We start from the raw sequence: 11,914 nt of genomic DNA, 5'->3' as shown, positions 1-11,914 counted from the left end.
GACTAACAGTAGTCCTACCTAGTATAGTGACTAGTAGTCTAACAGCAGGCCTACCTAGTATAGTGACTTATGGTCTAACAGTAGACCTACCCAGTATAGTTACTAGTAGTCTAACAGCAGGCCTACCTAGTATAGTGGCTAGTAGTCTAACTGTAGGCCTACCTAGTATAGTGACTAGTAGACTAACAGTAGTCCTACCTAGTATAGTGCCTAGTAGTCTAACAGCAGGCCTACCTAGTATAGTGACGTATGGTCTAACAGTAGACCTACCCAGTATAGTTACTAGTAGTCTAACAGCAAGCCTACCTAGTATAGTGACTAGTAGTCTAACAGCAGGCCTACCTAGTATAGTGACTAGTAGTCTAACAGTAGGCCTACCTAGTATAGTGACTAGTAGTCTAACAGTAGGCCTACCTAGTATAGTGACTTATAGTCTAACAGTAGACCTACCCAGTATAGTGACTAGTAGTCTAACAGTAGACCTACCCAGTATAGTGACTAGTAGTCTAACAGTAGTCCTACCTAGTATAGAGACTAGTAGTCTAACAGTAGGCCTACCTAGTATAGTGACTAGTAGTCTAACAGCAGGCCTACCCAGTATAGTGACTAGTAGTCTAACAGTAGGCCTACCTAGTATAGTGCCTAGTAGTCTAACAGCAGGCCTACCTAGTATAGTGACTTATGGTCTAACAGTAGACCTACCCAGTATAGTTACTAGTAGTCTAACAGCAAGTCTACCTAGTATAGTGACTAGTAGTCTAACAGCAGGCCTACCTAGTATAGTGACTAGTAGTCTAACAGTAGGCCTACCTAGTATAGTGACTAGTAGTCTAACAGTAGGCCTACCTAGTATAGTGACTTATAGTCTAACAGTAGACCTACCCAGTATAGTGACTTATGGTCTAACAGTAGACCTACCCAGTATAGTTACTAGTAATCTAACTGCAAGCCTACCTAGTATAGTGACTAGTAGTCTAACAGTAGGCCTACCTAGTATAGTGACTAGTAGACTAACAGTAGTCCTACCTAGTATAGTGCCTAGTAGTCTAACAGCAGGCCTACCTAGTATAGTGACTTATGGTCTAACAGTAGACCTACCCAGTATAGTTACTAGTAGTCTAACAGCAAGCCTACCTAGTATAGTGACTAGTAGTCTAACAGCAGGCCTACCTAGTATATTGACTAGTAGTCTAACAGTAGGCCTACCTAGTATAGTGACTAGTAGTCTAACATTAGGCCTACCTAGTATAGTGACTTATAGTCTAACAGTAGACCTACCCAGTATAGAGACTAGTAGTCTAACAGTAGGCCTACCCAGTATAGAGACTAGTAGTCTAACAGTAGGCCTACCTAGTATAGTGACTAGTAATCTAACAGCAGGCCTACCCAGTATAGTGACTAGTAGTCTAACAGTAGGCCTACCCAGTATAGTGACTAGTAGTCTAACAGTAGTCCTACCCAGTATAGTGACTAGTAGTCTAACAGCAGGACTACCTAGTATAGTGACTAGTAGTCTAACAGTAGGCCTACCTAGTATAGTGACTAGTAGTCTAACAGTAGGCCTACCCAGTATAGTGACTAGTAGTCTAACAGTAGGCCTACCCAGTATTATGACTAGCAGTCCTACCCAGTATAGTGACTAGTAGACTAACAGTAGGCCTACCTAGTATAATGACTAGTAGTCCTACCCAGTATAGTGACTAGTAGACTAACAGTAGGCCTACCCAGTTTAGTGACTAGTAGTCTAACAGTAGGCCTACCTAGTATAGTGACTAGTAGTCTAACAGTAGACCTACCCAGTATAGTGACTAGTAGTCTAACAGTAGGCCTACCCATTATAGTGACTAGTAGTCTAACAGTAGGCCTACCCGGTATAGTGACTAGTAGGCCTACCCATTATAATGACCAGTAGTCTAACAGTATTTCTACCCAGTATAGTGACTAGTAGACTAACAGTAGGCCTACCCATTATAGTGACTGGTAGTCCTACCCAGTACAGTGACTAGTAGTCTAACAGTAGGCCTACCCATTATAGTGACTGGTAGTCCTACCCAGTACAGTGACTAGTAGTCTAACAGTAGGTCTACCCAGTATAGTGACTAGTAGTCTAACAGTAGGCCTACCCAGTATAGTGACTAGTAGTCTAACAGTAGGCCTACCTAGTATAGTGACTAGTAGTCTAACAGTAGGCCTACCTAGTATAGTGACTAGTAGTCTAACAGTAGGCCTACCTAGTATAGTTACTAGTAGTCTAACAGTAGGCCTACCCAGTATAGAGACTAGTAGTCTAACAGTAGGCCTACCCAGTATAGTGACTAGTAGTCTAACAGTAGGCCTACCCAGTATAGTGACTAGTAGTCTACCTGTAGGCCTACCCTGTATAGTGACTAGTAGTCTAACAGTAGGCCTACCTAGTATAGTGACTAGTAGGCCTACCTAGTATAGTGACTAGTAGTCTAACAGTAGGCCTAGCAAGTACAGAGACTAGTAGTCTAACAGTAGGCCTACCTAGTATAGTGACTAGTAGTCCTACCCAGTATAGTGACTTATAGTCTAACAGTAGGCCTACCTAGTATAGTGACTAGTAGTCTAACAGTAGGCCTACCCAGTATTATGACTAGTAGTCCTACCCAGTATAGTGACTTATAGTCTAACAGTAGGCCTACCTAGTATAGTGACTAGTAGTCTAACAGTAGGCCTACCCAGTATAGTGACTAGTAGTCTAACAGTAGGCCTACCTAGTATAGTGACTAGTAGTCTAACAGTAGACCTACCCATTATAGTGACCAGTAGTCTAACAGTAGGCCTACCCATTATAGTGACCAGTAGACTAACAGTAGGCCTATCCAGTATTATGACTAGTAGGCCTACCCAGTATAGTGACTAGTAGTCTAACAGTAGGCCTACCCATTATAGTGACCAGTAGACTAACAGTAGGCCTATCCAGTATTATGACTAGTAGGCCTACCCAGTATAGTGACTAGTAGTCTAACAGTAGGCCTACCTAGTATAGTGACTAGTAGTCTAACAGTAGACCTACCCATTATAGTGACCAGTAGACTAACAGTAGGCCTATCCAGTATTATGACTAGTAGGCCTACCCAGTATAGTGACTAGTAGTCTAACAGTAGACCTACCCAGTATAGTGACTAGTAGTCTAACAGTAGACCTACCCAGTATAGTGACTAGTAGTCTAACAGCAGGCCTACCTAGTATAGTGACTAGTAGTCTAACTGTAGACCTACCCAGTATAGTGACTAGTTGTCTAACAGTAGACCTACCTAGTATAGTGACTAGTAGTCTAACAGTAGGCCTACCTAGTATAGTGACTAGTAGTCTAACAGTAGGCCTACCCAGTATAGTGACTAGTTGTCTAACAGTAGTCCTACTCAGTATAGTGACTAGTAGTCTAACAGTAGGCCTACCCAGTATAGTGACTAGTAGTCTAACAGTAGGCCTACCCAGTACAGTGACTAGTAGTCTAACAGTATTCCTACACAGTATAGTGACTAGTAGTCTAACAGTAGGCCTACCTAGTATAGTGACTAGTAGTCTAACAGTAGTCCTACTCAGTATAGTGACTAGTAGTCTAACAGTAGGCCTACCTAGTATAGTGACTAGTAGTCTAACTGTAGACCTACCTAGTATAGTGACTAGTAGTCTAACAGTAGGCCTACCCAGTATAGTGACTAGTAGTCTAAAAGTAGGCCTACCCAGTTCAGTGACTAGTAGTCTAACAGTAGGCCTACCCAGTATAGTGACTAGTAGTCTAACAGTAGGCCTACTCAGTATAGTGACTAGTAGTCTAACAGTAGGCCTACCCAGTATAGTGACTAGTAGTCTAACAGTAGACCTACCCAGTATAGTGACTAGTAGTCTAACAGTAGACCTACCCAGTATAGTGACTAGTAGTCTAACAGTAGACCTACCCAGTATAGTGACTAGTAGTCTAACAGTAGGCCTACCCAGTATAGTGACTAGTAGTCTACCAGTAGTCCTACTCAGTATAGTGACTAGTAGTCTAACAGTAGGCCTACCCAGTATAGTGACTAGTAGTCTAACAGTAGACCTACCCAGTATAGTGACTAGTAGTCTAACAGTAGACCTACCCAGTATAGTGACTAGTAGTCTAACAGCAGGCCTACCTAGTATAGTGACTAGTAGTCTAACTGTAGACCTACCTAGTATAGTGACTAGTAGTCTAACAGTAGGCCTACCCAGTATAGTGACTAGTAGTCTAACAGTAGGCCTACCCAGTATAGTGACTAGTAGTCTAACAGTAGACCTACCTAGTATAGTGACTAGTAGTCTAACAGTAGGCCTACCCAGTATAGTGACTAGTAGTCTAACAGTAGGCCTACCCAGTATAGTGACTAGTAGTCTAACAGTAGGCCTACCTAGTATAGTGACTAGTAGTCTAACTGTAGACCTACCTAGTATAGTGACTAGTAGTCTAACAGTAGGCCTACCTAGTATAGTGACTAGTAGTCTAACAGTAGGCCTACCCAGTATAGTGACTAGTAGTCTAACAGTAGGCCTACCTAGTAAAGTGACTAGTAGTCTAACAGTATGCCTAACCAGTATAGTGACTAGTAGTCTAACAGTAGGCCTACCCAGTATAGTGACTATTAGTCTAACAGTAGGCCTAACCAGTATAGTGACTAGTAGTGTAACAGTATGCCTACCCATTATGGTGACTAGTAGTCTAACAGCAGGCCTACCTAGTATAGTGACTAGTAGTCTAACAGTAGGCCTACCTAGTATAGTGACTAGTAGTCTAACTGTAGACCTACCTAGTATAGTTACTAGTAGTCTAACAGTAGGCCTACCTAGTATAGTGACTAGTAGTCTAACAGTAGTCCTACCTAGTATAGAGACTAGTAGTCTAACAGTAGGTCTACCTAGTATAGTGACTAGTAGTCTAACAGTAGACCTACCCTATATTATGACTAGCAATCCTACCCAGTATAGTGACTTATAGTCTAACAGTAGTCCTACCTAGTATAGTGACTAGTAGTCTAACAGCAGGCCTACCTAGTATAGTGACTTATGGTCTAACAGTAGACCTACCCAGTATAGTTACTAGTAGTCTAACTGCAAGCCTACCTAGTATAGTGACTTATGGTCTAACAGTAGACCTACCCAGTATAGTTACTAGTAGTCTAACAGCAGGCCTACCTAGTATAGTGGCTAGTAGTCTAACAGTAGGCCTACCTAGTATAGTGACTAGTAGTCTAACAGTAGACCTACCTTATATTATGACTAGCAATCCTACCCAGTATAGTGACTTATAGTCTAACAGTAGTCCTACCTAGTATAGTGACTAGTAGTCTAACAGCAGGCCTACCTAGTATAGTGACTTATGGTCTAACAGTAGACCTACCCAGTATAGTTACTAGTAGTCTAACAGCAGGCCTACCTAGTATAGTGGCTAGTAGTCTAACTGTAGGCCTACCTAGTATAGTGACTAGTAGACTAACAGTAGTCCTACCTAGTATAGTGCCTAGTAGTCTAACAGCAGGCCTACCTAGTATAGTGACGTATGGTCTAACAGTAGACCTACCCAGTATAGTTACTAGTAGTCTAACAGCAAGCCTACCTAGTATAGTGACTAGTAGTCTAACAGCAGGCCTACCTAGTATAGTGACTAGTAGTCTAACAGTAGGCCTACCTAGTATAGTGACTAGTAGTCTAACAGTAGGCCTACCTAGTATAGTGACTTATAGTCTAACAGTAGACCTACCCAGTATAGTGACTAGTAGTCTAACAGTAGGCCTACCCAGTATAGTGACTAGTAGTCTAACAGTAGTCCTACCTAGTATAGAGACTAGTAGTCTAACAGTAGGCCTACCTAGTATAGTGACTAGTAGTCTAACAGCAGGCCTACCCAGTATAGTGACTAGTAGTCTAACAGTAGGCCTACCTAGTATAGTGCCTAGTAGTCTAACAGCAGGCCTACCTAGTATAGTGACTTATGGTCTAACAGTAGACCTACACAGTATAGTTACTAGTAGTCTAACAGCAAGCCTACCTAGTATAGTGACTAGTAGTCTAACAGCAGGCCTACCTAGTATAGTGACTAGTAGTCTAACAGTAGGCCTACCTAGTATAGTGACTAGTAGTCTAACAGTAGGCCTACCTAGTATAGTGACTTATAGTCTAACAGTAGACCTACCCAGTATAGTTACTAGTAGTCTAACAGCAAGCCTACCTAGTATAGTGACTAGTAGTCTAACAGCAGGCCTACCTAGTATAGTGACTAGTAGTCTAACAGTAGGCCTACCTAGTATAGTGACTAGTAGTCTAACATTAGGCCTACCTAGTATAGTGACTTATAGTCTAACAGTAGACCTACCCAGTATAGTTACTAGTAGTCTAACAGCAAGCCTACCTAGTATAGTGACTAGTAGTCTAACAGCAGGCCTACCTAGTATAGTGACTAGTAGTCTAACATTAGGCCTACCTAGTATAGTGACTTATAGTCTAACAGTAGACCTACCCAGTATAGAGACTAGTAGTCTAACAGTAGGCCTACCCAGTATAGAGACTAGTAGTCTAACAGTAGGCCTACCTAGTATAGTGACTAGTAGTCTAACAGCAGGCCTACCCAGTATAGTGACTAGTAGTCTAACAGTAGGCCTACCCAGTATAGTGACTAGTAGTCTAACAGTAGTCCTACCTAGTATAGAGACTAGTAGTCTAACAGTAGGCCTACCTAGTATAGTGACTAGTAGTCTAACAGCAGGCCTACCCAGTATAGTGACTAGTAGTCTAACAGTAGTCCTACCCAGTATAGTGACTAGTAGTCTAACAGCAGGACTACCTAGTATAGTGACTATTAGTCTAACAGTAGGCCTACCTAGTATAGTGACTAGTAGTCTAACAGTAGGCCTACCCAGTATAGTGACTAGTAGTCTAACAGTAGGCCTACCCAGTATTATGACTAGCAGTCCTACCCAGTATAGTGACTAGTAGACTAACAGTAGGCCTACCTAGTATAATGACTAGTAGTCCTACCCAGTATAGTGACTAGTAGACTAACAGTAGGCCTACCCAGTTTAGTGACTAGTAGTCTAACAGTAGGCCTACCTAGTATAGTGACTAGTAGTCTAACAGTAGACCTACCCAGTATAGTGACTAGTAGTCTAACAGTAGGTCTACCCATTATAGTGACTAGTAGTCTAACAGTAGGTCTACCCGGTATAGTGACTAGTAGGCCTACCCATTATAATGACCAGTAGTCTAACAGTATTTCTACCCAGTATAGTGACTAGTAGACTAACAGTAGGCCTACCCATTATAGTGACTGGTAGTCCTACCCAGTACAGTGACTAGTAGTCTAACAGTAGGCCTACCCATTATAGTGACTGGTAGTCCTACCCAGTACAGTGACTAGTAGTCTAACAGTAGGCCTACCCAGTATAGTGACTAGTAGTCTAACAGTAGGCCTACCCAGTATAGTGACTAGTAGTCTAACAGTAGGCCTACCTAGTATAGTGACTAGTAGTCTAACAGTAGGCCTACCCTGTATAGTGACTAGTAGTCTAACAGTAGGCCTACCTAGTATAGTGACTAGTAGTCTAACAGTAGGCCTACCTAGTATAGTTACTAGTAGTCTAACAGTAGGCCTACCCAGTATAGAGACTAGTAGTCTAACAGTAGGCCTACCCAGTATAGTGACTAGTAGTCTAACAGTAGGCCTACCCAGTATAGTGACTAGTAGTCTACCTGTAGGCCTACCCTGTATAGTGACTAGTAGTCTAACAGTAGGCCTACCTAGTATAGTGACTAGTAGGCCTACCTAGTATAGTGACTAGTAGTCTAACAGTAGGCCTAGCAAGTACAGAGACTAGTAGTCTAACAGTAGGCCTACCTAGTATAGTGACTAGTAGTCCTACCCAGTATAGTGACTTATAGTCTAACAGTAGGCCTACCTAGTATAGTGACTAGTAGTCTAACAGTAGGCCTACCCAGTATTATGACTAGTAGTCCTACCCAATATAGTGACTTATAGTCTAACAGTAGGCCTACCTAGTATAGTGACTAGTAGTCTAACAGTAGGCCTACCCAGTATAGTGACTAGTAGTCTAACAGTAGGCCTACCTAGTATAGTGACTAGTAGTCTAACAGTAGACCTACCCATTATAGTGACCAGTAGTCTAACAGTAGGCCTACCCATTATAGTGACCAGTAGACTAACAGTAGGCCTATCCAGTATTATGACTAGTAGGCCTACCCAGTATAGTGACTAGTAGTCTAACAGTAGGCCTACCTAGTATAGTGACTAGTAGTCTAACAGTAGACCTACCCATTATAGTGACCAGTAGACTAACAGTAGGCCTATCCAGTATTATGACTAGTAGGCCTACCCAGTATAGTGACTAGTAGTCTAACAGTAGGCCTACCTAGTATAGTTACTAGTAATCTAACAGTAGGCCTACCTAGTATAGTTACTAGTAGTCTAACAGTAGGCCTACCCAGTATAGTGACTAGTAGTCTAACAGTAGGCCTACCTAGTATAGTTACTAGTAGTCTAACAGTAGGCCTACCTAGTATAGTGACTAGTTGCCTAACAGTAGGCCTACCCAGTATAGTGACTAGTAGTCTAACAGTAGACCTACCCAGTATAGTGACTAGTAGTCTAACAGTAGGCCTACCCAGTATAGTGACTAGTAGTCTAACAGTAGGCCTACCCAGTATAGTGACTAGTAGTCTAACAGTAGGCCTACCTAGTATAGTGAATAGTAGTCTAACAGTAGGCCTACCTAGTATAGTGACTAGTAGTCTAACAGTAGGCCTACCTAGTATAGTTACTAGTAGTCTAACAGTAGGCCTACCTAGTATAGTGAATAGTAGTCTAACAGTAATCTATATCATACAGGAGAGATTCACCTGGCATGCTATAAAATTAATTAATTCTGAAAAGAGATTAGGAGAGTCTAGACCCCTCAAATTCGAATCTGGAACTCAAAGCCAGTTCCACTGCTTTTTTCCTCATTCTTCCCCTGTAATCAGGGACTGATTTAGACCTGGGACACCAGGTTGATGCAATGAATGATCATGTAGATGCGGCTGCTGCCTATTGAAATCACTGGCCACATTAAGAAATGCAACAGTATTCAATTTAATAATATTTACATATCTTGCACTACTCATCTCATATGTATATACTGCGTTCTATTCTATAATATTATACTGTATCTTAGTCCATGCCGCTCTGTCATTGCTTGTCCATATATGTATATATTCTTAAATTCCATTCCTTACTAGTTTTGTGTGTATTGGGTATATGTTGTGAAATTGTTAAATATTACTTGTTAGATATTACTGCACTGTCGGAGCTAGAAGCACAAGCATTTCGCTACACCCGCTATAACATCTGCTAAACACGTGTATGTGACAAATAACATTTGATTTGTAGAAGAGAAGAGCAGAAGTATTTCTGACCTCCAGGGTGGAATTTGAATACCCCTGGTCTAGACTGACCACACCTTTGCACACACGTTACATTGAAAATAACAGTTTGATGATTGTCAATACAAACTAAAAAGGTCAAATGAGATTTTGTAATTACTCTGTACATATAAAATCAACATGTTATTTCATTGTGAGATAGATAGGTAAACATCTTCATGCAGATGGATGGAGTAACCATAGCAGCACACCTTCCTAGTCTGTTTTTCCGATTGCTTTTTAAAATGGCATCAGAATGGCACCATGCACGGTATTCATCAGCAAAATGGCATAATCTTCTTATGGGTACAAGGACACAGTAACAATAGCTAGCCAACTGCCAGTGCCAGGGAAAATAAACTGGAACTATACTGGATGAAAGCCCAGCAGTTCTGCTTGGAATTAATTTAACTAACTATAGGTCGAATTGTTTAAAAAATGTAACAGTTGAATTATTAACCATTATTCTCTATCCTAGACTGAAGGTCAGATGAGATGATTCATTGTGAAATATTGTTCACAGTTCACTCTTCCCTTACTGAAATATACAATATACCAGGTAACGTTGCTCATTCGGGAACAATCATCACAATTCTCATAGCGTGCCTTTTAATACTCCTGACACTTTATCTTCCTATCTCGTGTTAATAAGCAACATCTTGCCTTTGGGAATCTCTTGTATCTTTCTCCCTTATTAGAGAAATATTTCCGCTCTGTCTTGAGCTGTATCCAGGACATAAATAAACCATTTTCGCTCGCATCACTACTCACTGAGAAGAAATCTGCCACAGGAAATTACCATGGGTGTCGTTTCAGATCCAACCTTAATCCAAGGTAGAAATAAGCTTGCTGGGGATGTAGCAACTTTAGGAAGCTGGGGGCATTAGCCTCAAGACTTCATGATCAACCCTAAAAGCTTATTTACAGACTGGATGTAGCTACAGTACAACATTGGCTTACAATGTACAGTGGGGAGAACAAGTATTTGATACACTGCCGATTTTGCAGGTTTTCCTATTTACAAAGCATGTAGAGGTCTGTACTTTTTATCATAGGTACACTTCAACTGTGAGAGACGGAATCTAAAACAAAAATCCAGAAAATCACATTGTATGATTTTTAAGTAATTAATTTGCATTTTATTGCATGACATACAGTGGGGAGAACAAGTATTTGATACACTGCCGATTTTGCAGGTTTTCCTACTTACAAAGCACGTAGAGGTCTGTAATTTTTTATCATAGGTACACTTCAACTGTGAGAGACGGAATCACATTGTATGATTTTTAAGTAATTAATTTGCATTTTATTGCATGACATAAGTATTTGATCACCTACCAACCAGTAAGAATTCCGGCTCTCACAGACCTGTTAGTTTTTCTTTAAGAAGCCCTCCTGTTCTCCACTCATTACCTGTATTAACTGCAGCTGTTTGAACTCGTTACCTGTATAAAAGACACCAGTCCACACACTCAATCAAACAGACTCCAACCTCTACACGATGGCCAAGACCAGAGAGCTGTGTAAGGACATCAGGGATAAAATTGTAGACCTGCACAAGGCTGGGATGGGCTACAGGACAATAGGCAAGCAGCTTGGTGAGAAGGCAACAACTGTTGGCGCAATTATTAGAAAATGGAAGAAGTTCAAGATGACGGTCAATCACACTCGGTCTGGGGCTCCATGCGAGATCTCACCTCGTGGGGCATCAATGATCATGAGGAAGGTCAAGACCTGGTCAAGACCTACAGGAAACGTTTGATCTCTGTAATTGCAAACAAAGGTTTCTGTACCAAATATTAAGTTCTGCTTTTCTGATGTATCAAATACTTATGTCATGCAATAAAATGCAAATTAATTACTTAAAAATCATACAATGTGATTTTCTGGATTTTTGGTGTCTTCAGTTGAAGTGTACCTATGATAAAAATTACAGACCTCTACATGCTTTGTAAGTAGGAAAACTTGCATAATCGGCAGTGTATCAAATACTTGTTCTCCCCACTGTAAGTATTTGATACATCAGAAAAGCAGAACTTAATATTTGGTGCAGAAACCTTTGTTTGCAATTACAGAGATCATACGTTTCCTGTAGGTCTTGACCATGTTTGCACACACTGCAGCAGGGATTTTGGCCCACTCCTCCATACAGACCTTCTCCAGATCCTTTAGGTTTCGGGGCTGTCGCTGGGCAATACGGACTTTCAGCTCCCTCCAAAGATTTTCTATTGGGTTCAGGTCTGGAGACTGGCTAGGCCACTCCAGGACCTTGAGATGCTTCTTACGGAGCCACTCCTTAGTTGCCCTGGCTGTGTGTTTCGGGTCATTGTCATGCTGGAAGACCCAGCCACGACCCATCTTCAATGCTCTTACTGAGGGAAGGAGGTTGTTGGCCAAGATCTCGCGATACATGGCCCCATCCATCCTCCCCTCAAATACAGTGCAGTTGTCCTGTCCCCTT

The sequence above is a fragment of the Coregonus clupeaformis genome, chromosome 21, assembly GCF_020615455.1.
Source record: "Coregonus clupeaformis isolate EN_2021a chromosome 21, ASM2061545v1, whole genome shotgun sequence".
In the NCBI taxonomy this organism is placed as follows: domain Eukaryota; kingdom Metazoa; phylum Chordata; class Actinopteri; order Salmoniformes; family Salmonidae; genus Coregonus; species Coregonus clupeaformis.
The sequence above is the reverse complement of the archived record's forward strand: the minus strand, read 5'-3'. Positions refer to the sequence as shown.